The 13164-nt window shown below is 42.7% G+C and overlaps 1 protein-coding gene across 1 annotated transcript in view; it reads left to right on the forward strand.

The window, feature by feature from the left end:
* Positions 1–13164, forward strand: part of MAD1L1 (mitotic arrest deficient 1 like 1) — a 575141-nt gene that overhangs the window by 226636 nt on the left and 335341 nt on the right. The window lies entirely within an intron of this gene.

Genomic DNA, 13164 nt, shown 5'->3' on the forward strand with positions numbered 1-13164 from the left:
TGGGCCTGACCAGATTAACTTGTAACTACCCCAGTGCTTAGAACAGTGCTTGGCATATAAGTGCTTAACACATAAAATAATAATAATGCTAACAATCTCTCCTAACAAGATGTCCATCAACTTTAAAGTCTTCAGTTTTGAAGAGGAAAGCCAGAAGGACACCTGCTGTTGTTTATTTTTCTATCTTTTGCATTAGGGAATTATTCCTATTACAATCTACAGATTGATGACAGTCTACAGCCTGCTCTAGTGTTTTTCTATTTGGTATTGAGGTATAACTTATGAGGAAATATGAAAAAAGTGGAATATTTAGCTTAGAAAAGGGCTGATTAAGAGATGATAATAATTGTGTATATCTGAAGTGTCTTTTTAAAGATTCTAATTAGTTGTTTTTATACTATCCATTATATACCAGGCAAGAAAGACTAGATTAACTAATACCTGGAAAGTTTGAAATAGGATAGAATATCTCAACAGGTTGACGAAACACTGGACAAGTTTTCAAAAGAGGTCGAGGAGGTTCTTTTTCTAAAGATATTGAAATAGAATATCTGCCCTAAATTTACTAGACTTTAACCTGTGTAGAGGCAGGATGTAGTTCCAGATAACATTTGAGTTTCTTTCTAGCTTTAAGGTACTGTCATTTCATTTTCAACTTCCATCTATCTCCTTTCTGAGGTCAGCTCCATTAATAAAGGAGACTTTTGGTTTCTTGGCTTCAAAACCTTCCCAAATTGAATATTGTGGAAAAGCAATGTTGCTACAAAATAGGTTTTAAGGGGCTTGACCCTCTCCTCCCTTTTCTTCATATTAGAGCCTAAACTCAATATAGAAGAATTGTAAGTTGAGGGGATTCTAGATCCCATTTTTGACTTTGAGATGAGCCGAGGGGCTTCTTTGGATCCCATCCTGATTCTGAAAACTGGGTCCAGATGTCTACTCTTCTGTAGTGTTGGTCTCCAGGTAGGTGGTGAATTAAAAATAAATAGCCCCTTTCCAAATCCTCTCCTCCTCCTAACTGTACCATCGCCGTTAATAACCTGGCCAGCAGCTCAGATCTCTCAAGCCTGAAACCTTGGCATTATCTCTGACTCCTCTTGAATCCCATTATCCAGCCAGTAACCAAGTCCTGTCAGTTCTTCCTTTACATCTCCAGAATCTGCCCCTTCCTCTCCTTCCAAAGTTACCATGCTGAACCATGCACTTGTCTTAGTCCCCTTACCTAGAGAAGCAGTCATCTCTCAGACCTTCCTGCCTCCAATCTCTCCCATCTCCAGTTCATACATCACTCTGGTACCATTTTTCTATAGCACCATTTATTGCACATCTCCCTATCAGAAATCTCCAGTTGTTGCCCATTTCTCTTCTCATCAAGCAGAAGTGTCTGTCCATCGGCACTGAGGCACTAAATCAATTCTTTTGTGCTCTTACTCTTGCTGCTTTCCCACTACCTCCCTAGCTTGCATGCTTTGCTCCTCTCCAGCCAACGTAGTCATCTTGCCTTGTTCTTGGCTGACCACCTGGCCACACCCTTCCTTCTTCCTGGAACTCCCTCCCACTTCACATCCTACTGACCATTGCTCTTCTCATCTTCAGAATCCCCCTGAAATCTCATTTGCCCACTCGGGTTCCCCTTTTCCTGCCACTTCAGTACTTTGGTTTCACTTAAGGACTTGAGTAATCATCCCTTCCTTTCCTCCTCATCCCAGTTGCACTTATGTACTATCATTAGACTCTCTTCTTTTCCCCTACTTGTGATTTATTTTGGTATCTGTCTCTCCTACTAGAATGTAAGCTCTCTGATATCAGGGATTATGTCTGTTAACTCTTGTATTCTCCCAAGTGCTTAATACGGTGGTGTGCACAGAGTAAATATCATACAATATCGATTGATCGTGTCCTGGGCTTTTAGGGAATAGAAGGTTATTCCGGGATTCTGTGACCTTGTACTGAGGCTCGGGAAAGAGGGGAGGCCCCTGAACCTTACTCTAGGATCAGAAAACTGGAGTATGCCCCTAAAATTTTGCTGTTCAGGCTCTTATGTGTAATTTGTTTAGACTACGTACCTATAGTTGTCCTAAATATTAGAAGTGCATGGGTGGCTGTAAAAACCAAGGTAGAATCCATAGTCCCAGCCACATTATTTACATAACAAGGTTGCCCTTTGTGGTGGTAGTACGCGCTGAGTGCTTGTGTCACCTGAAACTGTTTTCTCTTTCCCCTCCTTGCCGCTCTTTTCCATAGGAAGCTTTTACACCGAGAACCACGCCCTTCTTGATGGCAGTGTGCCATGCAGGTTTATCTTCAGCAGTAGACTTGCACAATATTATCAGTGGTTATGGATAGCCTCCTAGGAATTGACTATTTTTGGTGAAAGTGCAGGAAGGAATGTCACACTCTCCTCTCCACTTCCCCTAATTTTTCCCCTCTTCTTCCCTGTGCAATAGCGAAGTAATGGCATTCAAAGCCACAACACGCCAGTAGATGCTTCGGGAACAGTGATGGTTGCAGAGGAGAGGGCACAGTGTGACATCAGCTAAAAATGAATAAAAGTAATGAGCAGGATGATAGAAGAAGTGTAAAAGGATTTGGGATCTAAATTGGTAAGAGCAACCGGGAGTTTGTAGCCTTTGCTGTAGTAAACAAATGAATTTTATGAAGAAAATGCAAAGGAGGAGTTGGTTGCTTGTAAATAATGTTTCAGGTTCTTTGCAGATAAACAATAAATTAAACAATATTTTACCTCATTTAGAAGAAGAATTATTTTAGTAAATAGAAGGAATCAATCTTAGCTCTTGGCGAGTCCAAGAGAACATAAGATTTCCCTTGTTGCGTCATAGTCAGCCGACAGTAGCATCAAAAGACCGTAGGAGGAACTTGGTGATGGCTACCCTCTTTAACAGCCTTTCTCTGAGCTAGCTTACTAGCTAACATCCGTACCTTTTCCCCTTTAAAGACAGGGATGATTACTTGAGTGCGGCTTAGGCGTCTCAATCCATCTTCAACCTTTTGATAAGTAGTAATGAATTCCATGTGCTTTCTATGCCCTCTGTCTCCAACCTTCAAGTTTCATTGTTTGTGCCCTTTCATTCTTGTGAGCGAGAGTTTGGTAGCATGCTAAAAATAGTAACTTTCTCCAATATCCATCTTTTTATCTCCATCCTGTCTGAATTCCATTCCTGACAAATTTCCTTCGTATTATGTAAGTACTATTGTCTGTTTACCCATAAGCATCTGTAATGTGTATTCTTCTCTAGAACAAAAAAATCAACTTAATCCTATCCCCCATTCAACTGTCTCAGAAGGAAGACAAAATGGTATCTAATCTTCACTGACTTCACTTTCTGTTGCTTTTTTTTCCTTGCTGCAAGTGCCTCTTACAAATAAAGTTATATAAAAAGTTACATTTCTTTAAAGTGCCATTCATTTACATACGACTAAAAAGCCAGTAAATTTGTACCATGCAAGCAGACTTTTTTGGTCACTCTAATCCTAATCACCAAGTGTATGTTGCACACATTTCCTTCCCTTTACTTGTATTTCAAATGAAGCTTGAAATTAACATAGGTTCCTTTTATTTTATCGTTTGTGCATGGTGTCACTTGATGTCAGCCCCAGTTTGATGAAAAGGCTTACTGCAGCTAAACAGTAGAGTTAGATGAAGAAAGAATTCCTGGTTTTAATCCAAGTTGGTTTATTGCTGTTTAGATAACTCCCAAATAGTGAAATTTGTTACAGGTGATGGGAGAGAAGTGTTTTGAATCCTTATGGTCAAGAATATTTCTTTATTGGGAGATCTCTGATGAGATGTGCTTTGAATGCAATGTTTGAAACTAAGGTGTGAAAAGTTGGGTGCTTCTCTCTTTACTGAGTGTATCTCTCCCCATTCCCCTGTGGTTTGGGGATGGTAATATATCCCGGGGGGTGGGATGGGGGAAGGTGTCCTAGATTTGGAAATAAGTTGGTCCGGGCCTCAGTCTGGTGTGCAATTATTAATAATATGAATTCTACGTAAGTGCAGTTAACCTCAAGCTGACTGGCTGGGTTTGATTGCCTGTCATTAGAAAGCAAGTTTAAGAACCCTTCCTCAGGGAAGGGGCCCAGAGGATTCTAACTTTAGAGTTCACTTTCTTTTTAAAACAACCCCTTGAGTGTGTTATTGATTCTTGAAATGAGATGCATCGACTGACTCTGGGATAAAGGGCTGAGGAGCTCCTGTCAAGAGCAGCTGGAAAGGAGAAAATGCAGACTTTCTGTTCATTTGGAAAGTGAATTTGTCAAAAATGGCTGCATGATTACATTGTCTCAGCTGACTTCTGGAATAGTGTCCATGTGTCTGTTGCCCTAGTGAGTTCTAGGCAGCTTGTTGTTTCAAATGCAGATGTCCATGTAATTGTGTGGAATGGATTTCCTCGACTGCAAGATCACTGTGGGCAGGGATCGTGTCTGGAAACTCTTGTTGTACTCTAGCAAGCACTTAGTACAGTGCTCTGCACATAGTAAGCACTTAATAAATACCATTGATGATGATGATGACGGGCCACGGAGTTGCTGCTCAAACAGCTTGTTGTTGTATTGTACTTTCCCAAGCACTTAGTACTCTGCACCCAGTAAGCACTTAATAAATACAATTGAATGAATGAATGAACAGAATATCCAGCTCTGTTGGTCAAGATAAATGGCACTCAGCCTGTCAGTAGTCTGTCTTTGAAATCCGTGGACAATAAACTCTCCAAGGCAGCCTTATCATTAAAAAACAGAAACCTCCCAAATCTCAGATTTTGTCTGCCAAGGCTGTCCTCATGCTGACTTCCTTCTCCCTCCTTGCTGGAAGTTGGAGAGGCTGGGACTTTTTTTTGGAGATCCCTATCCTGCCGATACTAGATTTTACTCATTTGGAGCCTGGGATAAGTGCTTATATGGTATAAGTGCTTATACAGATAGTAGTTTAAGTATAAAATCTATAAGGTTTTATCTGTATTTGTGTACTACATGTCATAGATTCGGGGAATGTGAACCTGTTTAACACATTCAGAACAGGACCAGGCCATTTCTGCTTCAGTTACCATTCCTGATTCATTGAATGACTTTTCTCTGTATTTCATTCATTCAGTCCTTCAATCATATTTATTGAGCATTTATTGTGTGCAGAGCACTGTACAAAGCACCTGGAAAGTACAGTACAGCAAATAGACAATCCCTGCCCACAGTGGGCTCACAGTGGGGGGGGAAGGGGACAGTATTTCTGTGTCAATCATACTTGCATTAACATCACCCAACAATGCCTTCCAAACTATCTATAAAGGTGACTATGAAACCTGATGGCAACATTGAAAGAGCCTTAGTGAACCAAGTAACCCTATCTAGTTCTTCTAATCGGACCAGTGATTAAGTGGTCTTTGAGATACTCTGCTAGGGAGCCTATCAGACTGTGGGCCAAGCTGGAAGATTATTTGGATGAGAATGTCTCTTAACATGCAGCAGCAGTACCACAAGAAAAAGGTTTTACCAGCGCACAGTGTCAGTCACACAACGTTCTTGTGAGCCACATTTTCATTGATAAAAAATCTCATGGTTAGTAGTGTCCCATACCATAATGGGACAGTTAGGATAATAGCGGGATATTATGTGGGTCATATACAAATTAAATCTAATGATACGGGAAAGAGGAGAAAAAAGGGAGGGAAGGATAAGAAAGTGAATGGAAAGAAAATACTTTTAATGGTATTTGTTAAGCGTTCAGCCAGTCATATTTATTGAGGACTCACTGTGTGCAAAGCACTGTACTAAACTTCGGGGAGAGAACAGTATAGAAATAAATAGACAAATTCCCTGCCCACAATGAGCTTATTGTCTAGGAAGTAAGCACTTGCTACTTGCCAGGCACTGTACTAAGCTGTTGGGTAGATAAGATAATCACATTGGACACAGACCACATCCCTCATGGGGCTCACAGTTTCCAACCCCATTTGACAGATGAGAGGTAACTGAGGCACAGAGAAATGAAGTGACTTTACCAACGTCACGCAGCAGACAAGTGGCAGAACCCAGGTCTATGTGACTCCCACTCTTCCTCTTTTCTGAGGGATGAGACCCAATCTCGTGTGGTCAAGTTCTTCCCCTTCTGGTCATCTTTGTCATCTTCCTCCTCTTCTTCCTCCTTCTCCTGTAGTGGCTTTTGCTGCTTACAGTTATGTGATGCAAAATATATTTTATTTTTTTCAAATATGTGTGGGGTGATTATGTGGTGGAGTTAATTGTATGAGTAAATATGTAATATATAATCTGTAATACACATCTACACATATATGTCATGGCTAGCACTTAACCATGCAGACTGAGTGGACCCTTACATTGGCATTCTTTAGAAGCTCAAATATGTGTTTCAGGTTTTTTTAGGATTTAGCAAAGCTGGTTGGTAACTAAAAAGGGTGGGCATTAAATCAGATAAGGGCCCACTTTTGGAGGAGAAGGTTGCCGCTTCTCAGGGGTAAGAAGCTTATGAGGCTCTGCTCTCCTCAGTGATAACATGGCAGCTGCGGCCATAGCTGAAAGCCTTGTTTATTCCTTCTGATTTTCCAAGAGTCAGAGTCGAGGAGCTGCCGAAATAGATAAGTGTGGAGGATGGATTAGAATGTAGGAAACACAGGGAAAAGTCATTTTTAAAAAAACAATTACCCTATATGGGTAGGGCTAGCTCCTTCATCAGACTCATTTACTTGATCCAGATCACTCCCTTCTGTCCCATGGTACTGTAGCATGGCTTGGTGGCAAGAGCCCAGGCTTGGGAGTCACAGGAGGTGGGTTCTAATTCGCCTCCGCCACTACTCTGCTGCATGACCTTGGGCAAAAGATTTAACTTTTCTGTGCTTCAATTCTCTCATCTGTAAAAAGGGAATTAAGACTATGAGCCCCACGTGGGACAATCCGATTACCTTGTATCTATCCTAGTGCTTAGAACAGTGCTTGGCACACTAGTAAGCACTTAACAAATACCATTATTATTATTATTTTACTGTAAATCTGCCCTCAAACCTGAACACACATCATTTTAAGGCATTCTCAGATTCCCAGTAATCTTGCTGCCTAATCGTCAGTCCAGCTTTTGGGGCCTTTGCTCACCCTCATCTTGGGTGAAACAGAGCAAAAATGGCTTAGCGAGTTGTAAGACAAAATCAGCACCAGTTTTTTTCATAATGGTTTTGATGTAGGTCATTTCTAGGTCAAACGTAAAGTGAAACAGGGAGTGAGATGATGTAATCATGAATTTTCACCTGAGGCTGAAGAACAGAATGGGAATTGTGGGTTAAAATTTCATTTGAATTGTTAAACATTTTCCTAAAGTGGCACTTTTGTAAGGGGCTCAGTGTTGGAGTGGGGGTTGAAGTTGTGTGCTTTCATAAAATTAGGTCTCTCTCCTCCCTACAGAGACTTGAGTTGTGGGTGAAGGTGACCCTGGCTTGGTGAAATTGATTGTTGGGAAGGAGTCGAGTGGTGTGTTAGAGAAGGTTTTTAAAAAATGAGAAACGGAAGCGAAAGCTTCTCAAGCTGAGCAAACCACCTGTAGAGTGAGGAAAAATAGAAGGCCCATTTATGAAAAGAGTTAGATTTGAGTGGGAGGAAAGGCAAGAGTGAATCAGGCATCTATCTAGTGTGGAATAGTGACTCAGGGAGGGAATTTATTAAAAATGAAAACAAGGCAGAGTTTAGTTTAACTCTCAGAATTTGAAAATGCTCAACCACATTTCCTCCTGGCTTTTAATGGAGGTAGAAAACTGCTGATGAATTGGAGAGGGAAGTGAGGAAAGGGAATAGAGAAAGAGGGATATGGATTTCTTAATTTACTGAAATCTTAGCAAAACTGCCTTAGTTTACCTTTTGCAGCTTAGTTTCTCTTGTTTATTATACTCCCACTGAGCACGTTCCACAAAAATCCTCATTTTTTAATGACTTAACCACACTGCTTTATGTTGCCCTGCACTGCAGCAGTACCTAGAAACATATATCCTAGTGGTTAGCAATGCCACCACCCAAATTCCCTACCTCTCCCTCATCTAAGTCCCTTATTTCCCTCTAGTAACCCATTATTAATCACTTGTCTAAAATGTAGCCAAACAGCTCTTGAAATCTAATCCTTGACGGTCATCCTTGCCCCTGCTCAGTGCGAGGGGTACCTGTACCAGCCCTAGGGCAGTTTTCTGCCCACTCTGAGGTAATAGAGGAAAGGGAGGTTGCTAGGGAGCCTTTTAGCATTCTGTCTGCAGCATGAGTCAAAGCCCTTTTATTCCCCGTGATGAAAGTGCAAAATCACTTCAGTTCAAAATCACTTCAGAAATGACCCCTCCTGGCTGTTGACATGAATTGTCCACATTTTGTTATCACAAAGCCAAAGATGATGGGATCTCAGTGGTCATTGATTTTATTAATGATAGTAATATTGCATTATTATATTACTGCTGTGCCAAGCACTGTACTAGATGCTGGGGTAAACGATAATGAGGTCAGACACAGTCCCCGCCCCACATGGAGTGCACAGTCTAAGTAGAAAGGGAGTAGGATTCAGTCCCCATTTTGCAGTTCGGGAAACTGAGGCTCAGAGAAGTTGTGACTTGCCCAACGTCACAAAGCTGGCAAATGGCAGAGCTGGAGTTAGAGCTCAGGTCCTTGGACTTCCAGGCCCATGCTCTCTCCACTAGGCCACGCTGCTACTGTCTGTTGCTTTGTCTAGACTCTTCTTGTTGTATTTCCCTTACTAATTGGGTTGGTTTGATTCAAAAGCTTACACACAAAATCCTTTAGTTGATTTCCTCATAAGCAACAGACTATTAACATTCTCTTTCAGTCAATGTTAATTAAGCAAGAGGCGAATTTTACTGCCGGAAATGGGCCTGCTTCTGAACCATGGTAAAGGCACTGAATAGAACAGACCATGATGATTTGTACTTTCCAAGGCAGCGAGCTCTCTCACGCTCTGATCTGTGCAGGAGCCGAGAGAGCAGCGAGGCGGGTGTTTGTTTTCGGATTAATAGTTGAAGTTTGCTCATGTGGAAATGAAGCGGATTTCCTTGTGACTAGAATCTGTCATTAAAAAGCCATTATCAAAGTCGTCCAGCACAATTCTTGCTCCTTTACGGCTAATGACAAAACAATCTTTTAAAAAAACAAAACACAACACTTTAATTTTTTATTTTTCTACTTCGAGGGTAGCTTAGTTGCAGAAGACTTAACAGAATGGAACCGTAGTGAAGTGAGGCAGTTTAGAGATTTATTGATCAATAAAGAAGACAATTACAGCTTGTTTATGAAAGGAAACCCCCCCCCCCCCCCATGGCCCTTTGAGCAACATTGAGACTCTAATAATGATAACTCTGGTAACCAGCTTGAAACCATAAAAGTCGATAGGAAGATATAGGATTTCAATAAAGTTATGACACTAGATAAACTTTACTCCAGGAACAGATTTTCCCTGGATACGTGACTGGCTCCAGCTAGATTTGTAACTTTAATTTTTCACTTATTGGATTTGTTTTTGTCATCAACTAATTATAAAGCCTGTAATGGAGGCCACTAAGTCAGATGGGCAGATAGCAGGGAGATGAATAGCAGTGTTAGTCAATGGGACCGTAGGATTGGAGGCGATTTGTACAGTCAAGGGCGTGGGGGGAGGGGTGATTTCAGCATCATCTCTCTCCCTGGATTAGGAACTTCCCTTTTTGTTCTGCAGAAAGTTTGCTGGGACAAGGATGGGGCTCCCCTTGGGAAGTGGAAATATGGACAGGATTCTTATTGACTTTTTCCTGCTTCCCCACCTCCACCCCTCCCTCAAAAAAGAGTTAATAGTCTGCTGGTCCATCTTTGAGAAGCACTGTGGCCTAGTGGAAGGAGCATGGGCCTGGAAGTCAGAGGACCCGGATTCTAATCCCCGCTCTGCCCCTTGTTTGCTGTGTGACCTTGGACAAGTCACTTCACGTCTCTGGGCCTCAGTTACCTCATCTGTAAAATGGGGATTACAGCCTTCTGCCTCCTGTATAGACTGTGAGCCCCATGTGGGACGGGGCTGTGTCCAGCTGAATCTATCCCAATGCTTAGAACAGTGCTTGACACAAAGTACTTAACCAGTCCCATAATTATTAATCATTATTGTTATATGAATGAAAGCTGCCAGATGGTAATGGTTGGGTCCTTGGAATGCACTGAACAAAAATGAACAAACTGTGGGCATTGAGCACATACAGACAGTAGAAATTTGGTTATAAGAAGGGCTCCAGAGTCAGGAATCTCCACCAGGATCACTCATGTATTCCTTATTTTTAATGTTGTCATTATTATTGATGATATTTGTTAAGCACTTACTACATGTCAAGCACTGCTCTAAGTCCTGGGATAGGACCCATTCTCTGTCCCACGAGGGGCTTTCAATCTAAATAGGAAGGATTATGATTTAATCCCCATTTTTCAGAAGAGGCCCAGAGAAGTGAAGCGATCTGTCCTAGGTCACACAGCGGGCTAGCAGCACACCCAGGATCGAAAGCCAGGTCCTCTGACTTCCAGGCACATGCCCTTTTTGCTACGTCACGTTGCTTCTCGTGGCCTATGTACAAATATATAAGGATGATAAATCCTCTGCCACATTCCCATTGTGCCGCCCAGAGGCCCTCCTCCCAGTGTGCCCCATTTTATGTGGGTCCATGAAACTGCAGCACCACCTTCCTTGGCCTTCTTGCCCATCAGAATCCCCTGCCACCTTCCCTCTAGGCCATGCACATGTGGGGCATTTAAGCTGGTGTCTCCAAATCGTAGGATGTTGGGAATTTTGGTCGTGACTGGACTCCTGACCCTAGTGGCAGCTCTTTGAGGCCCCTTTACCACCAGAATTGCTAGACTCTGAACTTGGTCTTTTATTGTGTATCATTTCATCTCTCCTACCATGTCCCTTGCCAAACCCATATGCACCTAACCCTTAGATTGTTTGGGCCTGCCCAATTTTCGCTTGTGCATTTTTCCCCCCGAGTGCTGTGTTGTTGCCAATGCTAGTAGTTGTCAGAGTTGTAGGAGTCATAGTAGTAGTTGTTGTCATAGCTGTTGCAGTTGTTGTTGTTTTAGTTCAGGGACCCTGCCCCTGTCCCCCTTGGGGCTCACAGTCTCAATCCCCATTTTCCAGATGAGGTAACTGAGGCCCAGAGAAGTGAAGTGACTTGCCCAAGGTCACACAGCAGACAAATGGTGGAGCCCGGATTAGAACCCACAACCTTCTGACTGCCAGGCCTGTGCTCTGTTCATTCATTCAACCGTATTTTTTGAGCGCTTACTGTGAGCAGAGCACTGTACTAAATGCTTGGAATGTACAATTTGGCAACAGATAGAGACAATCCCTGCCCAACGACGGGCTTACAGTCTAAACTGGGGAGACAGACAACGAAACAAAACAAGTAGTCAGGCATCAACACCATCAAGATAAATAGAATCATAGATATATACACACCATTAATGAAATAGAGTAATAAATGATATATACAGATATGCACAAGTGCTATGGGGAGGGGAAGGGGGAAGAGCAAAGCAAGGGAGAAGGGGGAATAGGGAGGGGAGGAGGAGGCAGAGGGAAGGGAGGGCTCAGTCTGGGAAGGCCTCCTGGAGGAGGTGAGCTCTCAGTAGGACTTTGAAGAGGGGAAGAGAGTTAGTTTGGCGGATGTGAGGAGGGAGGGCCTTCCAGGACAGCGGTGGGACGTGGGCCAGGGGTCGAAGACGGGACAGGCGAGAACGAGGCCCAGTGAGGAGGTTAATGGCACCGGAGGAGCGGAGTGTACGAGGTGGACTGTGGAAGGAGAGACGGGAGGTGAGGTAGGAGGGGGCAAGATGATGGAGAGCTTTGAAGCCAAAAGTGGGGAGTTTTTGTTTCATGCGGAGGTTGATAGGCAACCACTGGAGGTTTTTGAGGGGGGAGTGATATACTCAGAGCATTTCTGTTGAGAGATAATCTGGGCAGCAGAGTGAAGAATAGACTGGAGTGGGGAGAGACAGGAGGATGGGAGATCAGAGAGGAGGCTGATACACTAATCCAGTCGGGATATTATGAGAGTTTGTACCAGCAAGGTAGCAGTTTGGATGGAGAGGAAAGAGCGGATATCAATATTCTACGAAATAATTAAAAGTACAGATCTGGAAGAACAGTCATATTTACATGAGTGTTTCACTCATATTTCATCTCGAACTCATTTCATATCTTTGAAGATATAGCTAGTGAAAGTAGGCTCCTGTATTGAACTTTTGATTTGACATTTGGAAGTGAGAGAGTCATGACAAATGGCATTTTTCACTGGGGGAGAGGTATAACACATGCATGTAAGCAATTTCATTTCCCTTCTGAGAGAGAGAGAAATTATGTTAATAATGCCGACCGGCAGGCCCTTGCAGCGCAAAGTAGGATCGAACCAGTTGTGAGGAATCATGTGGGGTTGTAGCTCACTTATTAATAGGTTATTAGCAAATTGAAGGCCACATCTCTGGGACTCCAACATAGTAGTGCTTCTTGGGTGAAGAAACTCCTCTGGCAATTGTACATTCAGTCATTCCTTCTTTCAAAAATTTTAAGATTTCTTCCTGAAGGCATTACTCTTTTCTTTATCATTGTTCTTCCTTCTCCCCTCACTGTTTATCATTTCTGCCTCTCTCTCTCTCTCCCCCACTATATGTGTATCCCTAGACTGTAGGCTCCTTGTGAGTAGGGAACTTGCCCACCAAATCTGTTACCTTGTATTCTCCCAAGCGTTTAGTACAGTGCTCTGCACCCAGTAAGCACTCGATCAGTGCTATTGAACGATTGTTTAAGCTTCATGTGGGCAGAGAGTTTGTTTGGTGTTTGTCATACGCTCTTAAGACCTTACTGCTTTAGTCTCAGTCAGTTTTATTGATGATTTTTGCCACTTGTAGATGACGGCTGGTTGTACATTCCGAAGTATCTTTGAAATGCACCTACCTCTTCCAGGGAAACCAGAAGTTGTACAAGGTACCGCCTTCAAGATTCCTAGTCCCGTGAAAGGAAGCCCGTGAGCCCGTCTTCTAGACTGTGAGCCCCTTGTTGGGTAGGGATTGTCTCTCTTGGTTGCCGAATTGTACTTTCCAAGCCCTAGTACAGTGCTGTGCACAAGTGAATGAATTGAATGA

This window comes from Ornithorhynchus anatinus, chromosome 2 (assembly GCF_004115215.2).
Source record: "Ornithorhynchus anatinus isolate Pmale09 chromosome 2, mOrnAna1.pri.v4, whole genome shotgun sequence".
Lineage (NCBI taxonomy): Eukaryota > Metazoa > Chordata > Mammalia > Monotremata > Ornithorhynchidae > Ornithorhynchus > Ornithorhynchus anatinus.